The sequence below is a fragment of the Rhinolophus sinicus genome, linkage group LG01, assembly GCF_036562045.2.
Source record: "Rhinolophus sinicus isolate RSC01 linkage group LG01, ASM3656204v1, whole genome shotgun sequence".
Lineage (NCBI taxonomy): Eukaryota > Metazoa > Chordata > Mammalia > Chiroptera > Rhinolophidae > Rhinolophus > Rhinolophus sinicus.
In genome coordinates this window covers 116,835,384-116,861,989 of record NC_133751.1, presented here as the reverse complement: position 1 = coordinate 116,861,989, position 26,606 = coordinate 116,835,384, and the positions used below count along the sequence as shown (strand labels likewise).

General features: G+C 36.0%; 1 long non-coding RNA gene across 1 annotated transcript in view; it reads left to right on the top strand.

Moving 5' to 3' along the window:
- LOC141572118 (uncharacterized) overlaps positions 1–25,905 on the top strand; it is a 110,454-nt gene extending 84,549 nt beyond the window's left edge. The window contains exons 2-4 of the long non-coding RNA XR_012497282.1: positions 8,195–8,256; positions 24,445–24,536; positions 25,255–25,905. This is a non-coding gene — a long non-coding RNA (uncharacterized LOC141572118). The remainder of the gene's footprint in view (positions 1–8,194; positions 8,257–24,444; positions 24,537–25,254) is intronic.
- The last annotated feature ends 701 nt before the right edge of the window (positions 25,906–26,606 follow it).

The following is a 26,606-nucleotide window of genomic DNA, read 5'->3' as shown; positions in this document are numbered from 1 at the left end:
TGTGAGTTGTCAACAAATGTTGATATTATTAGCTAATATATCTTTGTTTGCTTTTTTGAAAATTTCTGAATGACAGAGTCTTAACAATGGAATTGCTGAGTCAAGTCAAAGTGCAGATAAATTTGAAACACAGAGAGAGATACCCGCCAATTAACAATTTTCATTCCTGCTCTCACCGATATGAAAGTCTCAGTTTCACCAGCCTAGATCAATGATATATTGTATTAATTTGTAACTTTTATTGTTCTGTATGAAAAATGGCATCTTATCACTATTTTGATTTGCATTTTCTTGATTAACTGTGAGCCTGCACATCTATCAGATCTATTCTTGTATAGCATGTATGTGTCCTCTTTGTGAATCACGTGTTTAGATCCTTTGTCTATTTAGATCCTTTGTCTAGAATCCTTTGTGGGGATTCTCTCTATTCTTACTAATTTGTTAAGACTTTTTAAATACTGTTGATAACTATTAATCAATATACCCAGAAGGGTTGCACATTTAAGATTTGTGCAGTTTACCGTATGCTAGTTATAATCCAGTTAAACATTTCCAAAATGACAAATCAGACCTGCAGAAACAAACAGACCCACAGAAAATTCAGGTATTGGATTTATTAGACTCTATGAACTCTTTAATAATGAACACTATAACAATATATCAAAGGAATTAGCTGATAACTGGAGAATTTTATCAGGAAACTATAAAAAATATTGTATGAACATTCTAGAAATAAAAATACAATAGCCTATTAAGAACTGAATAGATGAGTTTCACAGCAGACAAACTTACATCAGAATTAAACTGGAAATCAGGTCAGTAGAAAATGGATAGATTGAAGCATGGAGAGTAAAAAGGATGCAAAATACAGAAAAAAGCATATGAAATATATGAGGCATGGTGAAAATAGATAAAGAGTTATAATTGGAGTCCCAGAGGGAGAAGAGACTTCAATGGGGTAAAAGACATACTTGAAAAAATCATGGCCAGTAATTTTCCCCCAGTGAAAAAAGATATCGTCACAGTTTGAGTAAGTGCTATAAACCTTAAACAAAACAAATGCTATAAATAACCTATGCCTAAACACATCACAGGAAAACTGGTAAGAAAACAGAGCGAATCCTAAAGGCAGCTAGAGAAAGAGTCCGTGTCACCTTCAAAGGAGCAGTGATTAGACTGAAAAGTGCCTTTTTTTATTTTGGCAGTAGGATTAAACTGATTTTTTCCCCCCTGAATATATTTTAAATGACAATCAGAAAAATAATACAAAGCTATTTCTATTTAGGGGGAAATCCAGATATAGAGGCTACAACTATATTGTAGTGACATGGCCCTTTTTGAAATGATTTTCCATCTCATCTCAACTTGGCATATTGTTTGTAGATTTAATTTATAGGCCACATTTATAGGTCTTCTTTTTATTATATATCTATATAGAGAGATGTAGAGAAATATGTATAGATATGTCTATATCTATATTGATATATAGATATAAATATAACCAGCGATGATATTTGTTAGTTTTGGTTCAGATAAACTGGAAGCTGCTCTTCAAAGTCAAAGACACTCACAAGGAGACGTGCTAATGCTGGGAGGCGTCCAAAGACGCCGTGTAAGTCTGACAGCAGCTCAACTAGAATAAGAGTCAAGCTTCAAAGGCATTATTTTAAGGGACAAAAAAAGCTTACTTGTACATAAGGTATGACAATTAAGTTCGCGAACCCATCCTAGAAAAAGTGCTACATACCTCATTGCTGAATATCACTATGGTCACCTTCAAAGCACTCCCCTTGGGAAGCTGTGCACTGATGCCAGCGCCTAGTCCACCTTTCAAAGCAATTTTCGAACTCTTTTTCTGGAATGGCCATCAGAGCTGTTGTATTACTCTTGATGTCCTGAATGTCATCAAAATGTCTTCCTTTCAATATTTCCTTTATCTTCGGGTAAGAAAGAAGTAATTGGGGGCCAACTCAGGTGAGTAGGGAGGGTGTTCCAATACAGTTATTTGTTTACTGGCTAAAAACTCCCTCATAGACAGTGCCATGTGAGCTGGTGCATTGTCGTAATGCAAGAGTCATGAATTGTTGGCAAAAAGTTCAGGTCGTTTTCGTCTAATTTTTTACTCAACCTTTTCAGCACTTCCAAATAGTAAACTTGGTTAACTATTTGTCCAGTTGGTACAAATTCATAATGAATAATCCCTCTGATATCAAAAAAAGGTTAGCAAAATGGTTGCAACAGGCTCGTGAACTTAATTGTTAGACGTTATAATGTATACATTATAAAGTGAAATGAAAAAAGTGATCTTTAAAAAATTAGTAGGTTACTTTTTAAAGAGCAGTTAAAGATTTACAGAAAAATTTAGCAAATAATAAAATTAGTTCTATGTACCCCTGCCCCTGCACGTGCAGTTTCCCCTGTTGCTAACATTTTGCGTTAGTGAGGTACATATTTTCCAATTGATTAACCAACATTGGTACATTATTAATTCAAGTTCATAGTTTACATCAAAGTTGACTTTCTGTTGTAGAGTTTTATAGGTTTTGACAAATGAATAACGTTATGTATCCATTACCACAAAGAATAGTTTCACTGCCCTAAAAATCCCCCGTGGTCCACCTATTTATTACCCCTGAACTTCTGACAACCACAGATCTATTTTGTCTCTGTAGTTTTCCTTTCCAGAATGTAATATGCACGTACATGGAATCGTATATTAGGTTGGTGAAAAAGTAATTGCAGTTTAAAGGTTAAAAATAATTGCAAAACCACAATTACTTTTGCACCAACCTAATAGTATGTAGTCTTTTCAGGTTGGCTGTTTTCACTTAGCAATATGCATTTAAGTTTCCACCATATCTTTTCATGGGTTGATATCTCATTTCTTTTTATTGTTCAATAATATTCCATTGTCTGGATGTATCAGAGTTTGTTTATTCATTCACCTATTAAAGAATATCTTAGTTACTTACAGTTTTTGGCAATTATGAATAAAGTTGCTATAAACATTTGTGTGCAGAATCCGTGTGGGCATGAGTTTTCAACTCAAATTGTAAACATAGAGGAGAGCTGTATTATATGGTAAGACTATGTTTAGTTTTGTGAGAAACTGACATACCGTCTTCCAAATTGGTTTTACGATTTTGCATTGCCAATAGCGATGAATGAAAATTTCTTTATGCTACATTTTTGCCAGCATTTGGTATTGTCATATATTTTATTTTTTTATTTTAGTAATTCTAAAATGTGTGCAGTATTTCATTGTCTTTTTAACTTACAATTCACGAATGACACATGATGTTGAGCATCTTTTCATATGCATATCTGCTATATGTAAACTTTCTTTGCTCAGAGGTCTGTCCAGGTTATTTGCCTAGTTTTTTGTTGTTGTTAACAATTGAGTTGTTTGTTATGGGTGAGTTTTAAGAGTTCTTCGTATTTTGGATCCAACTCCTTTATCAGACATGTTTTGCAAAGATTTTCTCCCAGTTTGTGTCTTATCTTTTTGTTCTTTTGACAATGTCTTTCACAGAGCAGAAGTTTTCAATTTTATTAATAATAAAGTACAACTTAACAACGTTTTCTGTCATGACTTTGGTGTTGTATCTAAAAACTCATCGCCACACCGAGGGCACTTTGAATTTCACCTATGTTATCTTCTAGAAGTCTTATGGTTCTGCATTTTGAATTAGGTCTGTAATCCATTCTGAGTTAACATTTGTGAAAGGTGTAAGGCCTGGATCTAGATTTTTCTTTTTAAAATATGCACGTTCATTTGTTGCAGCACCAATTGTTATATAGACTATGCTTGCTACATTGAATTGTCTTTGGTCCTTTGTCAAAGATCAGTTGACTATGTTTGTGTGGCTCTATTTCTGGGCTCCCCATTCCGTTCCATTGATCTATTTGTCCATTTTTCAACAGTACACACTGCCTTGCTTACTGTAACTTTATAGTAAATCCTTAAGTTGGGCAGTGTCAGTTCTCCAACTTTGTTCTCCTTCAGTTAGTATTGTCAGCTATTCTGCATCTTTTTTCTCTCCATATAAACTTTAGAATCAGTGCCAATATCTATAAAATAACTGCTGGGATATTTATTGGGTATGTATTGAATTTATAGATAAAATTGGGAAGAAATAGCATCCTAACAATATCAAGTCTTTCTAGCAATGAACATGGAATATCTCTCCATTTATTTAGACTTTATTTGATTTCTTTCATCAGAGTTTTGTAGTATTTTTCATATAGACTTTTCTTTTACACTTATACCTAAATATTTTATTTTTAGAGGCTAATATAAATGGCATCGTGTTTTTAATTTCAAATGCCAATTATTCAATGTTGACATATAGGGAAACAATTGACTTAAATACCAACAATGTATCCTGCAAACTTGCTATATTCACTTATTAATTTCAGGAGTTTTTAGTTGATTTTTGAGATTTTTGTACTTAAACTGTGATGTCATCTGCAAACAAAGACCGTTTTGTTTCTTCTTTCTCAATCTGTATACATTTTATTTCCTTTTCTTGTCTTATTGCATTAGCTACCAGTACAATATTTAATAGAAGTGGTGAGAGGGGATATCCTTATGTTATTCCCAGTTTTTTGGGGAAAGTGGCTAGTTTCTCAATATTAAGCATGATGTTATGAGTTGGTTGTTTGTAGACTTCTTTATTAGGTTGAAGAAATCCCCTCTATTCTTAGTATGCGAAGAGGTTTTTGTTTCTTTTTTATCATGAAAGGGTGTTGAATATTTAAAAAATTTAAAATATTTTTCTGCCTCTAGTTCTATGATCATAAGATTTTCCTTCTTTAGCCTATTTATGTGATGGATTACATTAATTTATTTTTTTGAATGCTTAACCATTCTTCCATGCATAGTATATTTCACTTGGTTGGGGTATATAATTTTGTCTATATATTGTTAAATTTGATTTGCTAATACTTTGTTGAGGCTTTTCTTTCTTTTTTTTTTTTTTTTTGAAGCTATGTGTACAGAAGATACTGGCCTAAGTTTTCCTTTCTTGTTAAGTCTCTATCTGATTTAAGCATGAGGATAATGATGACCGCATATCTTCTATTTTCTGGAAGATATTGTAGAGAATTTGTAATATTTTTTCCTTAAATCTTTGGTAAAATTCACCAGTGAAACCATTTGGGCTTGGTACTTTTTTTTTTTTTTTTTTTTTTTTAAGTATTGATTCAATTTCTTTAATAGATATAAGCTTATTCTGATTGCATAATTTTTGTGCACTAAGTACGGATAGGTTGTATCTTTCAAGGAATTGGTTCATTTTATTCAACATTTGTGGTCAAGAGTATAATATTCCTTTATTATCCTTTTAATGTCTATGGAATCAGTAGTGATAGTCCTTCTTTTTTCTGAAATTACTAATTTGTGTGTTCCTCTCTTTTTTTCTTAGCTTCGTTAGAGGTTTATTAATTTTATTGAAAAACACTTTTATTCCTTTGATTTGCTCTATTATTTCTTGTTCTCATTTTCATTGATTTCTGCCTCAATTTTATTATTTGTTTTTCTTCTTGTTGTTTTAGGTTTATATTGTTCTTATTTTTCTCTAGTTTCCTAATGTGGAAGATTAGATTATTGACTTTAGGTACTTCTTTTCTAATATATGCATTCAATGCTATAAATTTCTGCCTAAGCACTGCTTTCCACAAATTTTGATAAGTTGTATGCATATTTTAATTTCCATTTAGTTCAAAATGTTTAACTTCTCTGGAGATTTCTTTAATTCATGCATTATTTAGAGAGGTGTTTCTTAATCTCTATGTATTTTGAAAATTTTCACCTGTCTATTGTGTTACTTATTTCTTGTTTAATTCCATTATAGTCTGAGAGCAGACATTGCATTATTTCTCTTCTTTTAAATTTGTTGAGGTCTGTTTTATGGCCCAAAATGTGATCTATCTTGGTGAAAGAATGTTCTATTTGAGCTTTAGAAGAATGTATATACTGCTGTTGTTGGATGAAATATTGTATAAACATCAATTAAATCTAGTAGATGGATGATGCTGTTCAGTTCAACTATGTTCTTACTGATTTTCTGCCTGTTGGATCTGTCAATTAATGATAGAGGGATCTTGAAGTTTTGAAATATAATAGTGAACTTTTCTGTTTATCTTGCCATTCTATCAGTTTTTGCCTCACATATTTGATTCTGTGTTATCAGGTGTATATCTGCTAAGGATTGTTATGTATTCTTAGAAAATTTACCTTCTTATCATTATATGATTCTTCTCTTTATCCATGTCACTTTTCCATAAGTCTGCTTTGTCTGAAATTAATATAGCTATTGTAGCATTCTTTTGATTAGTGTTAGCTTGGTATATCTGTCTCCACCCTTTTACTTTTAATCTATGTTTTTATATTTAAAGTGTGTTTCTTGTGGACTACATATAGTTGAGTTTTTTTTTTTTTTAGAAATTCTCTCTGAAATTCTCTGTCTTTTAATTTGTGTATTCAGACCATTGAAATTTAAAGTGACTATTGATGTATTTGGATTTTATCTACCACCTACCAGTTTATAAGTGCTTCCTAGTCATTGCCCTTGTTCGTTGTTTCTATTTTTGTCTTCTACTGTTTTTCTACCTTACCTGGTTTTAATTGAGTATTGATGTTATTCTATTTTTTTCTTCCTTTACCATACCAATTATATTTCTTTAAATTTTTTTAGTGGTTTCTCTAATGTTTGTAATTAGAAGTACAACTAATCCAAGCCTACTTTCAAATAATACTATACTGCTTCATGGGTAACACAGGTAGCTTATAATGGAGTATTCCCAATTCCTCCCTCCTTTCCTTTATAACATTGCTGTCATTCCCTTCACTTCACTTCTTCATAAGCTATTATTTTGAACAAAGTTATCTATTAGATCATTTAAGAATAAGAAAAACAAAATATTTTATTCCTTCCTTTATTTCTTCTTTAATATTCTTCTTTTCTATATATAGTTCCACATTTCTGACCTACACAATTTTCTTTCTCTCTGAATAACTTCTTTTAACATTTTTTTGCAAGGCAGGACTGGTGACATATTGTCTCAGTTTTTGTTTTTCTGAGGGAATATTTATTTCTTCTTCATATTTGAAGGATAATTTTACTGGATTCAGAATTCTAGGTTGGTAGTTTTTTTTCTTTTTCTTTTAACAGTTTAAATATTTCATTCCATTCTCTTCTTGCTTGCATGGTTTCTGAAGATAAATGTGATGTAATTCTTATTCTTGGTCCTCTAAAGGTAATGTTTTTGCCCCCAAGTACCCTGGCTTCTTTTAAGATTTTCTTTTTGTGTTGGTTCTCTGCCACTGGAATATTATGGCCTAGATATGTTTGTTTGTTTACTGAGCTTCTTGGATATATAGTTCCCTGTCTGTTATTAATTTTGGAAAATACTCTGCCAGTATTACTTCAAACATCTCTTTTGCTGCTTTCTCTCTTTCTTCTGCTTCTTGTATCCCTATTACACATATATCACATCTTTTGTGATTGTCTCACTGTTCTTGGATATTCTGATTGTGTTTGTTTTTCTTTTTCATTTTTATATCTTTGCATATAAGTTTGAGAAGTCCCATTGACATATCTTCAAGTTCACTGATTCTTTCCTCAGTCCTGTGAAGTCTACTGGTCACAACATCCAAACTGTCTCAATTGGAGTTTTCTTTTTAGGAAATGTTGTGTTGGGACCATGAGATAATAGGCAATGCAGAATTGGTAATGTGGAAATTGGAAATGCCATTCCATTGCATCTCACCAGACAAATTGGCAGCACAGGGTACCTGTGTGCAGAAAGGGAGACTGAGGCTGCTGTAAAGACTCAGAAGGAGGCAGAGAAAGAAAATAATTAAATACCAAGACTACTACAACCATCTTGCAATCATGAGGGGGATACAGCCTGATGACAAAATCAGCACACTAAGAATAAAGAATAGAAAGATGGAAAAATTTTGTTGATTCCTGATAGATACCTCTGAGACAGCCTATTCATCCTGAAGCTTATCCTTATCAATGGACTTCCTGTTTTATAAACTAATAAGTTTCTTTATTCAATAAGATATTTTTAGTTGGGTTTTCCCATTAGTTAGAGACTGTAGCATAACTGATAATATGCAAAGAGAGTAATTTTCATTCTATGTGAACATTTTATTGAGTGAAAGCATTTTTTTTTCTTCCAGACACTTAGTGGGGAGATTTCTTCTATCCTGAGAAACCACTTTGGGTTATCTCTGAAGTAAAGGTAAGACAGAAGATTTCAGCTGGCCACTTGAGCTTTAAATCTTGACATCTGGACCCCTTTTTAGGGCATTCTTCATTTCTGACTTCTCCATCCTGTGAAATTCATCTGTTCCCTCAGAGCCTTAGTCAAGTTCCTCCTGCTTGTAAAGTTTTTCCTTATGACTCCAGGTGACAACAAACTGTTCTTATAAAGTCACTGGCAGAATTGTAGTAGAGAAAATAACCTCAATTAATACACTTTGAGATTGTTTTCTCATGGTTGCATGTGTATGTTGTGTTTTCAAGACTATATGTACTCTAAATGTTCTTAGTTGAAAGTAACAATACACAGCTAACTCACATAGATGTTTATTATTTAACAAGAGGTCTCCAGGCAGTCAGGTGAGAGTGTAAGAATCTCATAATGATATTTAAAAAGCCAGGCTCTTTTTTTTCTTTTTGTCCACCGTACTTGACATATTTGCTTTTTGTTTTCACGCTTATTGCCATAGGTTTATTGGCCATCTGTATGTCCTTTTTGGAGAAATGTCTATGCAGGTCCCCTGCCCATTTTTCAATTGTATTGTTTGTGGGTTTTTTTGGTGTTGAGTTGTATGAGTCTTTTTTTTAATAAATTTTGGATATTAACCCCTTATCAGATGTATCATTGGCAAATATCTTCTCCCATTCAGTAGGATATCTTTTTGTTTTGTTTATGGTTTCCTTTGCTGTGAAAAAACTTTTTAGTTTGATATAGTCCAATTTATTTAATTTTTTTTGTTTGTTTAATTTTTCTTTTGCCCAAGGAGATATATCAATGAAAATATTAGTAAGGGTAATGTCTGAGTTTTTACTTTCTATATTTTCTTCTAGGAGTTTTATGGTTTTGGGTCTTACATTTAAGTCTTTAATTCATTTTGAGTTTATTTTTGTATATAGCATAAGAAAGCGGTCCGGTTTCGTTTTTTTTTTTTTGTTTTGTTTGTTTTTTGTTTTTTTTTTGCATGTATCTGTCCAGTTTTCTCATCACCGTTTATTGAATAGACTGTCTTTACCCCAATACAAATTCTTGCTTCCTTTGTCATAGATTAAATAATCATATAGACATAAATTTATTTCTGGGCTTTCTATCCTGTTCTATTGAGCTATGTGTCTGTTTTTATGCTAATACCATGCTGTTTTGATTACTATGGCCTTGTAGTATAATTTGATATCTTGTAGTGTGATACTTCATACTTTGTTCTTCTTTCTCAGAATTGCTGTGGCTATTTGGGGTCTTTTATGGTTCCATATAAATTTTAGGGTTATTCTAGTTCTGTGAAAAATGCCATTGGTATTTTGATAAGGATTGCATTTGGTAGTATGGACATTTTAACTATATTAACTCTTCCTACCTATGAACATGGTAGATGTTTCCATTTATTTGTATCTTCTTTGATTTCTGTTTTCAATGCCTTATAATTTTCTGAGTACAGGTCTATTACTTCCTCTGTTAAATTTATTTCTTAAGTATTTTATTTGATGCAATTGTAAAGGGACTATTTTCTTAATTTCTCTTTCTGATAGTTTGTTATTGGTGTATAAAAATGCAACTGATTTCTGAATATTAATTTTGTATGCTGCTACTTTACTGAATTCATTTATCAATTGTAATAGTTTTTTGGTGGACTCTTTAGTTTCTCTCTATATAGTATCATGTCATCTAAAATAATGACAGTTTTATTGCTAATTGTAGAAAATCAAATTACTTTTGTGTATGACTTTTATCCTGCAGTGTTGATAAATTTATTTAGTATGTGTGTAAACTCATTAAAGTTGCTTGCAAGGAGGTACGGGCCTTATCTCCAGAGGTAAATCGATTCTATTCCCCTACACTGTTGATCTGCCTGCTTTCTACACTGCTCCCAACCTCTCAAATCATTGCCCAGCGTTGTCCTTGGTGCTGTCAAACCTGCGTATCTGATGAGGAAGGCTGGAGGAGTCAGGCCATAAAATTAAATGAAATTACTGCAGAAACTAGGGTGTTCGTGACAATGAGGTGGAATTATAACTTGGAGAATGGCAAGGGAGGTTTAGGACGCCCCAATCCCTCTCCGTAAAGTCATTATTCAAAGTCGCCTGTTTTCCCTGATGTCCAGGCTTAATGTCATCCTCTGCCGGCTTTAGAGGGGCTAGCTGGCTTCTCCATACTGTTCTTCTCAGGTTAACAGAATTTGAATATTGGGAGGGTCGCAGTTCAGCTAGTTCAACCCTGTCATTTCATGGTTGGGGAAGCTGAGACTCTGACAGGTGTTGGAGCCTCCTCACCGTCATTGAATGTGTTAGTGACAGAAACAATATTCACACTGAGATCCCATGGCTCATAGCCTCGTGTCCCTTTTCCTATCAGTTTGGAACACTTTTTAAGGTTAAGCAAAAATTGTATCCACACACCACTGTGAGTGAGCATTTAAACAGAGACAAAGGTTAGGTGACAGGTGGGAGACACAAGGAGAGACCAAGACCCCAATGAGTTGAGATTTTAACCATTTTCACTGTGTCTTCTTCTCTCCCTCTGCAAGGAACTCCCCGCCTGGTCCAGACCCAGAAAACCTGCTCTCACTACCCAAATCCCACACCAATAAACACTTTTTCTTCTGGCACCTACTTTTCACTGGATCTTCCGAGAACACAGAAAGCACAAGTCATATTTCTCCTCTCTCAGTGAGTTCAGAGTCTGTTGGGGAAATTATCTCTCAAACCAATGCCGTGTGCAAAGACAGAAATGTGAATAGAGTTGAGGGGCAGAAATGTTCATAAGAGTGGTTGCTATCTGTGTCTATTGGGGAAGGCTTCCTGGAAGAGGTGTTGCCTGATCAAGAGAGCATTCCTGGTGTGACATGGGCAGCTCATTGTTTTGAACTGCTGCTTTTCTTTCATAGTGTGTTGCTCCTCTCCTTGGTTTGATTGCCTGTGTCTTGAGGAGTAGAACACTACCTCCCCTTATACACATTTGGGTCTTCAATACACATCTAAGGGTCATAAACCCCTAGGTGCACAAGAGGGATGCATCATCATTAGAACGGGAGTTTGAGCTCCATTCTCGTTGTATATGAACTGGAGATGACCATGCTTACCTGAAGGGTCATTGGGAATTTAATTATGCCTAGCTCCTAGAAAGCTCTTGACATAGAGAAGCTGAGCATTTTGTGTGCTCGTTTTATGTCAGGCACTGTTGCAAGTGTAACAGCATTTAAAGGCAATTGGCATTCTGTTAGGTGCTTTGCCCCAATCCTGTATTTCCTGACAGGGCTCTTGAAACAACATTTTTCTTTTCCTTTCAAGAAATAACAAGTGTGGTACCATTCTCAAAGAGCTGTCCTGGACCAATGGCAGCAGCATGGTGAGGAACTGCCCATATAGGCTGCCCCTGTTGTCACCCAGCACAGAGGAGATGCAAGAGCAGCCTCCGTCCTCCTAGGGGACAATGAATCCTGCTTGTGGGACCGGGTGTGATTAATCCCCGTTGTGCTTTCTGACTCTGTGGAGATGGATCTAAAATGAGATTTCAATCCAGTGAACTCTCAAATTTAGCTGCAATTTGGAGAAAATGCTGCGTACAAGATCTATTTCATGATGGCCCCGACTAGCTCTGACCACATCAATGTCTGTGCAAGGACAAGTTGTGGGAAACCATGGGTTTTTGTATCCTATAGGCATGGGCTCAAATTCTAACCTCATGACACAGAAATAGAAAGGTCTGGGGCAATTCCTTAACCTTTGAGTCTCAGACCACTCACCTAGAAAACTAAGATGAAAACACCGTCTGTTTAATCATTGTGAGGAGTATATGAGATTGGACAATTAGGTTCACGAACTCACCCTAGAAAAAGGGCTATATACCTCATTCCTGAATATCACTATGGTCACCTTTGAAGTACTCCCCTTGGGAAGCTATGCACCAACACCAGTACCTGGTCCACCTTTCAAAACAATTTTGGAACTCTTTTTCTGGAATGGCCATCACAGCTGTTGTCGTACTACCCTTGATGTCCTGAATGTCATCAAAATGTCTTCCTTTCAATATTTCCTTTATCTTCAGGTAAAGAAGTCATTGGGGGGGGGGGTGTCAGATCAGGTGAGTAGGGAGGGTGTTCCAATACAGTTATTTGTTTACTGGCTAAAAACTCCCTCACAGACAGTGCTGTGTGAGCTGGTGCATTGTCGTGATGCAAGAGCCATGAATTGTTGGTGAAAATTTCAGGTCATTTTTGTCTAACTTTTTCCCACAACCTTTTCACATTTTCAAATAGTAAACTTGGTTAACTGTTTGTCCAGTTGGTACAAATTCATAATGAATAATCCCTCTGATATCAAAAAAGGTTAGCAACATTGTTGCAACAAGTTCATGACCTTAATTATCAGACATGAGATCATGTGTACTCTTGGCTAGTAAAACTCATGGCTCCACCTCCTGTGTCCTCACATGAAAGTCTCAGGGCAAGCTGGTGCAGACCGAGCTCGCCTCTTCTGAAGCTTGTCATTTATTTGAACCATTAACAATTAGCCCATCCACAGTCTGACTAACCTAGGACCTTGAGGAGCCTGTCCTGGGCCAGGTCTTCTCTCAGACATCTCGACGTGCTGTGATCCGGAGCTGCGGTGAGGGCATGGAGAGGGAGTCTGTGCCTTGCTTTGCAATCCCTGTCAGTCTCCTCCACGCGGACCAGGGAGCTGGACTCCATAAGTGCTCCTGGCTGTCCAGACGTACATAAGCCAACACCTTTGGGCTTGTGTGGTCTCTTTCAGTAGAAAGGTGTTGTTAACAAGGGGCAAGTTTTCAAACAACATCACTGTTAGTTTTGAAAATGGTTAGGCCATTTCACTGCAAGAAATAAAAAGAAAACTCAAAACCAAAACATAAAAACCTAGTGACCCTCTTAGTTTTGAGAGCATCTTGGCCTTTGGGACCCAGCATGGATGGTTGTCATGCCCTCACCCACCTCTCCTAGTTCAGGAAGCCCCTTTATGAGCCTCTGTTTTTCCCAGGAATTCTCATCATTCTTTGAAACTGCCTTCAAGGGTGTGATGGTCTCCAAAGAGAGACAGACAATGTGATATGAGCTGTGATAGAAAAAGGCAAGGGTCAGGGTAGCCTCTACTTTAGAGACAGGTTCAGTACAGCCGAAACAACCTGAGAATTACTAAATTATTCATCTGAGCACCTTGGAGATGCCTCGATGTGACATTGTGACCCAGTTTTTCAGGCAAAAATAGTACCACAGACAGTACCATGTGAGTGAGGATAAACTACATGCCCCCAACACAGCAGCTCCTCCTCCGAGTCCCTTGAAACACAGAGGCCCTCAGCTCACAGAACTTGTGTCTTACAAGTGGCATTTTTAGATTTCAAGTTTTCGTTGCTGCAGTTATGACTATGAATAACTTAAAAAAACAAAACCTTTAGGAGAGAATCAGCTGTCAGCAGGTTTCTTAAGCATGGTTGTGTGTTGGAGCAGGAATAACTCTATAATGGGAATGCTGTCATGGGGATGGCAGTCCCTGCCCTACCTTCTCCTAGCTGGGAAAACTAGACATCTCCTAACTTTTCTGGGTTTCACACTCCACATATGAGTAGGAATGAGGATACTTTTCACCTAACCCTAGGCTATAGACATTTTTCTATGTCAATACTTTATCTACCTTACTCATTTTAAAGACTATGCAATGTATTTCCAAGTATTGATGTATCATAATTTATTTAACAATTCTCATATTGATGGCTATTTCTCATTTTCTCCCCCTATCCAAAATAATGCTGCAATGAACTAGCTTGTCTATAAATCTTTGTAAAGTTGGAGAGCATTTTTCAGGAATAGATTTGAAGTAATTGAATTGCTGGTTAAATGACAGACACATTTAATGTTTTAACAGTTTCTACAAATTGTCCACCAAAAATGCTATATCTAGTTTATGCTTCTTCTGCTGATCTAGTTCAATTTCCCACAGCATTGCAAGTTACACATTACCATGCGTGTTTAAAGATGAGGAGCCAGAATCAAACGTTAGGTAAATTTCCCAATGTCACCCAAGTATTAAATAATCCAGCAGAGATTTAATGAAGGTCAACTTGTGTTTGTTTCACTGTCTGTGTGATTCAGTTCCTCTCTGGGTTCCCTGGTTTCCATGGCCTATGGAAGTGAGGGCTCATTCATGATGGGATGAGAGAAAGCAGCAGGGATCTTGGAGAAAACGCATAGGCCTGAAACAGTAACATCAGGGAGTGCAAATAAGGCCACACCTAGACAAGCCTTTTTTTCAAAATTAAATATTAGATGTAAAATAATATTTATGAAACACGTATAATAAAAATAAAATAACAATGCAATAAATGCCAATATATCCCCTCACAATTTAAGAAACAAAACATTACCGCAGTCTTTAAAAGCTGAGAGTGCCTCTCCCTCATCTCATCCTCTTCCCTGCCGCAGAGGTACCCATTCTACCGAATTTGTGCTTATCATTTGCTTGCTTTTCTTCCTGGTGTTAGCAAGGACAGCCGAGTCTACAGCAGGGTCACCGCATAATGCTTGAGACAACGCGCACACACGAAGCACAGGGGCAGCAGGGCTCTGACTTGCAGCGCCCCGAAAGCATATAGTGCTTAGCGTTGCGAATTTTAAACTTTATTTAAATGGAATCGCACCATATGTACTCATCTGCAATTTGCTTATATTGCTCACCATACTCTCCTGAGGGGAGTTACCATATGCTGTGGCTGTAGTTCATTTATTTTCACTGCTGTACAGCATTGCCTGGTACCAACGCCCCAGTCTTTATGCATTCTTCCGTCGTCGGGCGTTTGGCTTATTTCTGAGGCTTCGCTGTTCTAAGGAGTGCTGCTGAGAATACTTTGTAGATATTCCCCGGAGCACATGCACACGAGTGTTTCCGTGCAATCCTAGGGCAGGGATGCAGTATCGAACACGCACAGCTTCAGTTTTATTGCATAATGCCAGACTGTTACTCCACAGCAGTGCATGGATTTTTCTGAACATCCTTCCAAAACTTGGTTTTGTCAGAGTTTGAGAATTCTGCTTATCTGATGTGTGTAAACTGGTGTCAAATTGTGGTCTGACTTTGAATTTTCCTGATTAAAAATGAGTTGAGCATCTTTTCATACTTTCATTAGTCGTTGGTGTTTCTTTGTGAGGTATTCCTTCAAGTCTCTTGCACATTTTTCTTTAGAGTTATCTTTTTCTTATTGATTTTTAGTAGTTCTTTCAGTATTTTGCATCCCAATTCTTTGCCAGTTACATACACAGCAAATGTGTTTTCCCAATTTGTGGCTTATATTCATTTAAACAATAGTTTCTTTGACGAAAAGAAGTTTTTAGTTTTAATATGTTTACATTTACTTTTTTTCTTTATGATTTGCCTTTTTGGAATCTTAAGAAATCCGTTCTTATTCTGTAGTCACGAAGATATTCTGCCATATGGTATTCGAAAATGTTTATAGTTTTATGTTACACATTTAAATCCTTAAACCACCTGGAATTGATTTTTTTTTTTAAAGTTTTAGGTGTACAAAACAATGTAATAGACATTTCACCCCTCACAAAGTGAGAAGCCCCTCCTCCAATCTATTGCCCCTCTGACATTGTATATATCTATTACAATTCCATTGTCTCTGTTCCCTATGCTGTACTCCATATCCCATGACTATATATATATATTTGATTATAGTTGATATTCATTACTATTCAGCTTCAGCCCCAGGGGTACAGCACAGTGGTCAGGCATCTACACCATCCATGAAGTGGTCTCCCTAATAAGACATGTGCCCATCTGACATCCTACAAAATCTTTAGAACATTATTGATTATATTCCCCAAACTGTCTTTCATATCCTCGTGACAATATTGTAATTACCAATTTATGTTGTCTAATCCCTTCCCCTTCTCTCTCATGCCCACCCCCTCCCTTCTAGCAACCATCAGTTTTTACTCTATATCTGTGAAACTATTTCTGTTTACTTTGCTCATTTATTCAGGTCTTTAGATTTCATATATAAGTGAGATCATAGGTATTTGTCTTTCTCCGACTGACTTATTTCACTAAACATAATGTTCTCTAGGTCCATCCATATCATTGCAAATGGTAAGATTTCATTCTTCTTTATAGCCGAGTAATACTTCGTTGTATAAATGTACCAGTTTCTTAATCCAATCGTCCACCAATGGGCATTTCGGTTGTTTCCAAGTTTTGGCTATTGTAAATAGTGCTGTAATAAACATAGGGGTGCATATACATTTTTCTAATTAGCATCTTGGATTTCTCTTGATAGATACCTAAGAGTGGAATTGCTGGGTCATAAGGTAGTTCCATTTTCAGTTTTTTGAGATACCTCCATACTGATTTCCATAGTTGCTGCACCAATCTGCAATCCCACCAACAGTGCACCAGGGGTCCCTTTTCTCCAAAACCTCACCAGCACTTGTTGGTTGTTGATTTATTGATGATAGCCATTCTGTCTAGAGTGAGGTGGTATCTCATTGTGGTTTTTATTTGCATTTCCCTAATGATTAGTGAGGTTGAGCATATATTCATATGTCTATTGGCCATCTGTATGTCCTCTTTAGAGAAATGTCTCTTTATGTCCTCTTCCCATTTTTTAATTGGGTTGCTTGTTTTGTTTTGGTATTGAACTGAATGAGTGTTTTATAAATTTTGGATATTAACCCCTTATCAGATGTATCATTAACAAATATGTTCTCCCATTCAGTAGGATGCTTTTTTGTTTTATTGATGGTTTCCTTTGCTGGGAAAAGACTTTTAAGTTTGATGTAATCCTATATTTTTATTCTTTCTTTTACCTCCCTTGCCCGAGGGGATATATCAGTAAAAATATTACTCAGGGTAATGTCTGTGAATTTACTCCCTATATTTTCTTCTAGGAGTTTTATGGTTTTGGGTCTTACATTTAAGTCTTTAATCCATTTTGAATTTGTTCTCATGTATGGTGTAAGGAGGTCGAGTTTCATTTTTTTGCATGTGTCAGTCCAATTTTCCCAGTGCCATTTATTAAATAGGCTGTCTTTACCCCAATGTAAATGCTTGCTTCCATTGTAATAGATTAAATGATCATATATGAATGGATTAATTCCTGGGCTCTCTATTCTGTTCCATTGATCTATATGTCTATTTTTATGCCAGTACCATGCTGTTTTGATTACTATAGCCTTGTAATATGATTTGATGTCAGGTAGTGTGATACCTCCCACTTTGTTCTTATTTCTCAAGATTGCCGTGGCTATTTGGGGTCTTTTATAATTCCATATAAATTTTAGGATTATGTGTTCTATTTCTGAGAAAAATGTCTTTGGTAGTTTGATAGGAATTGCATTGAATCTATATATTGCCTTAGGCAGTATGGACATTTTAACTATATTAATGATTCCTATCCATGAACATGGTGTGTGTTTCCATTTATTTGTATCTTCTTTGATTTCTCTCTTCAATGGCTTATAATTTTCTGAGTACAGGCCTTTTACTTCTTTGGTGAAATTTATTCCTAGGTATTTTATTGTTTTTGAAGCAATTGTAAATGGGATTGATTTCTTAATTTCTCCTTCTGATAGTTTATTATTGGTGTATACAAATGCAGAACACCCAGACAATTCAGTTCCTGCCCATATACCCCTGGCACCTTTTGAGCTGCTGTCCCACCACAGGAGCTCAGAATGATTGAGTCCATCAGTGAGTAAGTCCATGTGTGAATTCTTTAAGAGAACAGCCTGGGAATGTAGCCACCCTCGGTCTCACTCAGCCATAATCCCTGCTGGTTTTCATAGCCAGAAGTTATGGGGATTGCTCTTTCCAGCACTGGAACCCTGCGCTGGGCAACCTGGTGTGGGGCTGGGACCCCTTGCTCCTCAGGGAGAACCTCCACAGCCAAGATTTGCCTATAGTTTCTTAACCTCTACATGTGGGTTTGGAGTCTGCTCATTCCTTGTCTCAGCTCTTCCTACTGGTCTCAACGTGGTTTCTTCTTTATATCCTTAATTATAGGACTTCTGTTCAGGTAGTCTTCAGATTATTCTCAATGACGGTTGTTCTGTAGTTTAGTTTTAATTTTGATGTGGTCATGGGAGAAGTGGAGTAAAGCATTTACCTGCTCTGCCATCTTGACTGGAAGTTCCATTTATTATTTCTAATACTGATTATATCCTCTCACTAGTCTTACAAAGGATTTGTCCATTTTTATTGGGTTATTTTCTACTTTATATTTTCTTCCTTCGATTTATGTTATGACCTCTCAAGTTGGGTTCTTTGTTCATTAAATTTGTCATTTGGTTTTCTAATATACATTATTTTACACATTTACCTCTAAATATTGATTTAGCTGAATCCCACAATTTTGTTGTAATTCCATTATTGCTGTAATTTCATTATTGCTCCACTCTATATTTTTAACATAATTGTGATTTATTTGATGTATAAATTATTTCAACTGTATTGTAAAAATTTTTCTTTATCTTTTAGCTATTGATTTGTAATGTGTAAGAATATATGAGCATTCTAATTTCTAAGAATATCAAATTTTAAATTTATCTTATTATTATTAATATCTAATTGATTGCAGGACTTCTTGATATTTGAATTATGGCTCTCTTGATCAATTTTCGTGTTACATATTTGCATAAGAAAGATTTGTATTCCTTACTGATTGTGTTAATATGCTAGATATGTGTGTTTAAATTAGCTAGTTGCATTGTTCAACCTTTGTGTGAATACTGTTTATTTTTCCTGATTTATCTATCATTTACTATAAAAATTGTGTTTAAATTTCCCACTATGATGTTGATGATGGTGATTTTCTTTTTCTAGTCCTTTCAATTTCTGCTTATTATATTTTAGGTTATGTTTTTATGTTTATACAGACTTTATGATTGTTATTATCTTCCTTGATATTTAAACCTTGAATTGTTTAATAGGTATTCTCTGTTAATGCTTCATGACTCATTTTGTCTATTTTGTCGATTATTAATATAGCTATGAATTTGTTTTGGTTAGAACTTGCCTGGTATAATTTTCTCATTCTTTCACTATTATTTTTCTAATACTTATGACTTAGAAATGGTTTTTCTGAATAGCATAAGGCTAGCTTTTGCTCACATGTTTTGTCTAGTCTGACAATCTTTGTCCTCTAATTATTAAATGTAGTTATTTTACATTTAATTGTCAATATATTTACATTTATTTCTATCACCTTTCTGTGTATTTGTACTTTTTGTGTATTATATATTTTCTTGTGCTTTTCTTTCCTCTTCTTTTTTCCTTATTTTTGATTGTTTGAGCATATTTCCTCATTGCATCTATTCCTTTCTGCTATTTTGGAACAGATTAAGTCTGTGTTTTTGTTCTGTTAATGATTACCTTAGAAAATTTAAGATGTTTACTATCTTTGCCCTTCTCCTGAACAGTACAATAACTGCACATAAACTAATTGCAATCTCACTCCTTTTTGATATATTATTGTGGTTAAGTGTTCTAGATTTATTTTGTATCCCACCCAAGTCTTGATAAACAATATTATTATTGTCTTGCAAAATCAATATTTGAATAGATTTACCTTCATATTTACCATTTTCTTTCTTTTTATTTATTTTTACATCTAGGACCTCCCATCTGATTGATTTCATTTGCCTATAGGACAATCTTTACAATACCATTAACTGATGGTGTCTTGGGCAGAGTGCTGAGTTTTTGTTAGCTTAATTGTTTTTCCTTTTTTTATTTTTGTTTTTTATTTTATCTCCTTTCAGAAAAATATTTTTACTGGATAAACAGTTATTTACTCTCAGCATATTTAAGGTATTATTCCACTGTCTTCTGACTTCCATTTGCTATTTGTCATTCCCTTATTAATTATCTGTCTTTTCTCTCTGAAGATATTTAAGATAGTCTCTTTTTCTCTTAGGTATTGTGCAGTTTCACAATGATGTCTCTAAGTGTTGACTTTATTTTTATCCTACTTGAGATACACTTGAGTTTATAGGTGGCAATGTCTTTTATCAGTTTCAAAGTTTTTCATTCATTATTTCTTTAAATATCATCTTTTTCCATATCTCATTTCACTCTTCTGGGCCTCTGATTAGACAAATATTAGAAGCCTTCATTTTATCCTTTATGTCTTCTAACCTTCCTTTGTTATTTCCTGATTCATTGTGTTTCTACACTGCATTATAGAAAATATCTTTAGATCTAGTTTTCACTTTATTAAATAGTCCTTTAGTTTTGATTTTTTCCCTATTAAATGCACCCATTGGACTCTTTATTTAAACTGTTATATTTTTTGGGGCACCCTGATGTTTTTGTCAAAATGGTTTGGATATTTTAATCATCTTTCATCATTTGTTCATCTTATGAGTACCCTGTTTTTTTCCCCAAAGACCTATTAAATATGCATATTTTATATTCTTGATGGTAATTCTAGATATGAAGTTGGTGAGAATAGGTTGCCTCCTGTTATTACTGCTAATACTTCTTCAGGATGCCTCTTCTCCTTGTGTATTTGTTTGATACTTGTCTACAAAATCAGTTCATCTGTGGATATTCTGTAAAGCTTGTGTTGAATATTTGCTTCTATGGATTATCTGGGATTGGTATTTTAAACTGAACTTTCAGCTTGTGATTTTTCAGACCTTCCAGGTATTGTGAGTTTATGCTGTAATATGAGTAAGAACAGAGTTTTAAAATCAATTCTCAGGTTATATTTTTTTCCCCTTCATTCAGTGCCATAATTCCTAATAGATGTGTTTCACAGTTTCCTGTCCAGTAGGTGTAGATATGTGTAAGGAGGAATGAGTGTGGGATGTAGGTTTTGTTCTTGTTCACCCTTAAGCTAAAAAATAATCAATGTTTGTAAGTATTGCATATGTGCCTAAGAAAGATTTGTATTCTCCACTGGTTATGTTAATATACTAGCTATGCATGTTTAATTAAGTATGCTAGTTATGTTGCTCGGGTTTTGTATACAAATACTGAATTATTCAGATACATTCAGGTTCCAGCTTCATGGAATTAGACTCTCATCTTGGCAGACCCCAGGCTTTCATTTTTTTTTAATTAAAGTTTATTGGGGTGACAATTGTTAGTAAAGTTACATAGGTTTCAGGTGTACAGTTCTGTGATACATCATCTACTTATCACATTGTATGTTCACCACCCAGAGTTAATTCTCCTTCCATCACCATATATTTTATCCCTTTTACCCTCATCTACCACCCCCCTGTCCCCTTACTGTCTGGTAACCACTAGACTATTGTCTGTGTCTATGAGTTTTTATTTATTTGTTTGTTTTGTTCCTTTGTTGTTTTCAGTTTTATATACCACATATCAATGAAATCATATGGTTCTTGACTTTTTCTACCTCACTTATTTTACTAAGCATAATAATCTCAAGATCCATCCATGTTGTTGCAAATGGCATGATTTCATCTTATGGCAGAATAGTATTCCATTGTGTATATATACCATATCTTCTTTATTTAATTATCTATCAAAGGACATTTAGATTGTTTCCATGTCTTGGCCACCATAAATAAAGCTGCAATGAACATTGGAGGCTTTGCATTTTGATCCCTGAGTCCTGCAATGTCACGAATGGATGCTCAGTGTCCTTAAAGAGAAAGGCTGCTTTTGTGCTTGACCTAACTCTTTAGGTTCCAGATTTCACTTGCCTTTAGCATTTGCAGTATTCCTAGTTCTGTGCCAGATAGTCAGCATTTTAGAATATAAACTTTCAATATTTTGTTCAGCATTTCCAGTGGTATTTTCCCTCCCCATTTGGAGGGGTAATCAGTGCCCCTATTCTGTCACAGTATCGGAAACATAAATTTTCAAATGGGTGTTAGCTGAGCCCTCACCATGTGTAAGACACTATGAAAATCACAATGATGACTCTAAATAACACGTAATATCTGACCTCCGAGAACTTAGAGTCTAGCTGATAAGTGATAGGAAGCATACCTGAAGCAGTTAGAGAACAGCACAGAACAATGTAAGACAGGGTGAGATAGGTTTCCAAAGTTTGCACATGAACATGAGCAGTGGAGGTTTTGGAGGGCACAGGAGTTTCTTCAAAGACTAAACTGGAAGATCTCTACAAGCAGAATGGCAAGACGAGAGAGAATATTCCTGGTTTGGGCAAAGACAACATGGAAGGCATTAGTGAGGAAAGTCCATGCGACAGCCTGGCTATGGTAGTGAATTGTTCAGTAGTAAATGCTGAATATAAGTTGCTGATTGATATAAGCTCAGATATAAGGTCAGAGTGGGGCTGTGGATACAGGTGACACTCAGGCGGAAGAATTTGGTCTGTCTTACAGGCCACTGGGAGGAGCTCTGGAGTAGAAAAGCCACATGAAGGGTGCACCAAAGCTGAGTGCACACCCCGGTGGCCCACGAGTCAAATTGAGGCAATAGGTGTCCGGCAAGTGTTAGACCATAGACTACTTAAAACATTGGGTTACTTGTCCATTTAACAATCTGCAACTTTCACATTAAAGACCCAGGTGCCATCTTCTCTTGAGTTGTTGGACCCAGGACTGAGGTTTTGTGAGCAATATCTGCCTCTCTGCGTGGGGCGGGCATTCCTCCCATCACTCCCTGATGATTGTTGGGCAAGTGTTAGCTTCCAGGTATTTTTATGGCTCTTGTTCTTATAAAAATGTGGAAATGTAAAATATTTTTATGTGCATATCTCCATTAAAAGTGTGAAGATGGAAGGCAGACTGAGATAGCGCATGTTTCAAAAAAAGGGGGACAGAACATGTTTCCTCACCCAAGTGAAGAAGACTATTCCTATTAGTTTATCAGAAAAAAAGTATGTAGGTCTAAAGATTACACTTTAAAATGTGGTTCTAGAAAAAAGTCTGCTTTGCACTGGCTCCTCCTGAGTGAGAAGGTGAAGAACTGGAAACAGTGGGGCAAAAAGGGTTGAGTTGGTCCTTCAGATGTGGCCTCAGAACCATGTAAGAGCGGTGTCTGCCCTGGAGATAAGACAGAAGCACTAGTGGCTGGTGAACACAAATGACGATTTGCCAGCAGATGGGATGAAATTGTCCCCCTTGCAGGGCCTGTCAGCAGACAGCGCTCACCTCCAGGTGCATAGGCCAGAGGGGGTGATCCCCCTCCAGAGCCTCCTTGTACCTCACCACTGGACTTCTCAGGAAGTGGATTAGAGGAAAGAGCCACCTACATGTGCTTGGGAGGTGGGAAACCTGGGGAGGGGGGATTCTGGGAACTGTTGAGCGGACAATTTCCGTAAAAGGTGAAAGAGTGCACAATTACGGGAGGCTCGTCTCTGGAAGGTGTCACAAGTCTAGATATGGAACTCATATTAGGAAAGCAGGGTTGGGGTGAAGTTGTTCTCCACTTTGCAAACTTCCTGTGGCAGTATTTTGAAATTAATCATTCACAGAGGGACCTCCCTTCATCCCAACAGGAATGGCAGAAATGATCCCTGTCTATCAGGGAAAGTGTTTCTAAAGGGGAGGGCAGGAAGGGAGCTCGTGTTTCATTTCACCTGTGCCACAGGCCTCAGGGTCACTGTTGCTGTCAGGCTGTTTGACAGACAAGGGACCTGGGACCTGGGCCGGACTCTGCATGCACAGCCCATCTAGGTGGGACTTCTCTGACCCCAAACTCTTCTTTTCCCTTCCCCACCCTGCTTCCCAAGAGGTCTGCAGACCAAACTCAGCACTTGAAAAATTGTTTGATACTTTGGCTTGCTTGCAATGAAGGATGATTGAGTCTTTTTTTCTTTTTGTTAGTGGGAGAAGTGCCCCAGGTACTAAAATATTGCTCTTTCCTCTCGTTTTTGAAATGCAGTTTTCCTTGGAGCTATGTGGGCACACTTTGAAATATGGGTGCTTACCTTTCAAAACATTGTCCTTGGAGAAGAGGGAGAAGAGTGAAAGGCACTAATGAAAATGAACTATATTTAATAGAGAACTAATCACTTCAATTGACTTTTTAAAAATTTGGAGACTCTTCTGATTTATGAATGTGTTATCTGGGAGCCCAGGAAAAGCCTCTTGACTGGGCTATACTGCAGCTTATGGGACACATTTCACAAAGAACAAATGTCTTTAATTGTGAGTGCGAATGTTAAAGGAGTTCCTAATTAGCTGTTTGCAATAACCATACTTTCACTTTTTCATAGTGACAGTCCCAGGAAATCCACAGAAGCAAGATCTCCACCTCAGTGTTTGTTTATATATTTATTTTGTGGAATGATGGATGGATGAATCACTGGTAAGGATGGGAAGAGGAAGGGAGTTTGTGTTTATTGAACACCTACTGATTGCAAATCACAGCCTTGAGCTCTGCACAAAGTTAATCTTTTCTAATTTTTACAACAATTTTGTTAAAAGCCTGAAGCTTCTCTATTTATTTAGGTCTTTTTTAATATTCCCCACCAATGTTGTATGTTTTTCAGTGTAGAGCTCCTGTACTTGTTTTACTAAATTTATTCCTAAGTATTTTGTGTTTCTTATGCAAGTTTATATGTTATATTTTAAAATTTTATTTTCTATCATGCAACAGTACTTGTATGTAACAGGGTTCAATCAGAGGGGCAGCATCAATATACAGAAAGTAACGCAGAATAAGGGATTAATTATAGCTATTAAATATTATGCAATTTAGGGAGGTTGTTAAGCAGTCTGTAGAGCTATTACCTCTGTGTCTGGTACAGAGTTTCAGGTATGGAGGGCTGGTGGTTAGAAAAGGAAGATATACATTGAGTGGGAGAAACCTAAGACAAACCAGAACCTGTAAAAACAAAATGAATGGAATTGTGTCTGTCTCTCACCACTTCTGCTATGGATTGAATTGTGCCCCTCCCTCGCCCCCCCCCCCCCCAAGTGTATGTTGAAGCCCTAACCTCCAACATGACTATATTTGGAGGCAGGGCTTCTACAAGATAATTAAGGTTAAATGAGGTCATAAATATGGGGTCCTAATCCAACAGGATTGGTGGCCTTATCAAAAGAGTAAGAGAGAGAGCACTTTCTCCCTGCCATGTGAGGACACAATGAGAAGGCGGCCATCTATCTGCAAAGCAGGAAGAGACTCTGCACCAGGAACCCATCATGCTAGCATCTTGATCTTGGACTTCCAGCCTCTAGCACTGTGAGAAATAAATTTCTGTTGCTTAAGCCACTCAGTCTATGGTGTTTTGTTACGGCAACCTGAGCTGACTAAGACAACCTTCAATCTTTATGATGCCAGTGACATGCAGGATAAGCTGGTCCTTCAGCACGCAGCTGCTCACCCAACTGGCCCAGGATTTCTAGAAGCATAATGAACATACTGGGCAAGCGCTGGAGACATTGCAGGGCTGCAGCTCCCTCCAATGAGATGGGCTAGTAGATAAACAGCAATATGTGCGACTGTACCAGTCCCTGCTCTACCTTATATTTCTCAGTGTAAAAGTCCCTTTCACTTCCACCTTCAAAACAACATAAAAAACTCTCTGTGGCCACTCTAGTTAGCTTAAATAATTTGACATAGCATAAAGACAACACATATTGTTTGCTGTTAATAGGTAGAAATACAATTTAGTTTTTTTTATATTGACCCTTTATCTTATGACTTTTATAAATTGACTTCTTTGAATTTTTTTTTTTTTATTCTTTTGGACTTTACATGCATGACCATCTTGTCTGTCAATAAAGTTTCACCTTTTCTTTTCAATCAATATGCCCTTTATTTATTTTTCTTGCCATATTGTACTAGATAGGAACCCCCAGTACAATGCTGAATAGAAATGGTGAGAACAGATGTCTTTACTTGTTCCTGAATGTATAGAGACATCATTTGGTGTTTTACCACCAAGCATTGATATCCTTTATCAGATTAAGAAAGGGTATTTCTTAATTTCTACATTTCTACTAATGAGAAATTAAGAAAGGAATTTCTCCATTTCTACCATTTTCCATTATAGTATGTATCGTGGAAAATTATTGAATTTTATCAAATAATTTCTTTCATTTATTAAATAATTATCTTTTCTCATATTCTGCTAATGTAAAGAATGACATTGATTGATTTTAAAATGTTCAATCAATCTTACATTCTTTGAATAACCCCAATTTAATCATACCGTTATGCTTTTAATATTGTTGGATTTTATTTGCTATTATTTTATTAAATATTTTGTATTTATGTATATAAATGTAATTGGTCATCATTTTTCAGTGTTGTTTTTGGTGGTGTAATATCTGTGACAGGTGTTGTGGGTTTATGTTGACCTAGTAGATTTGGGATATATTCCTGCCTCCTTTGCTTTCTCAAAGTACCTGTGTAAAATTGCTATTAGTT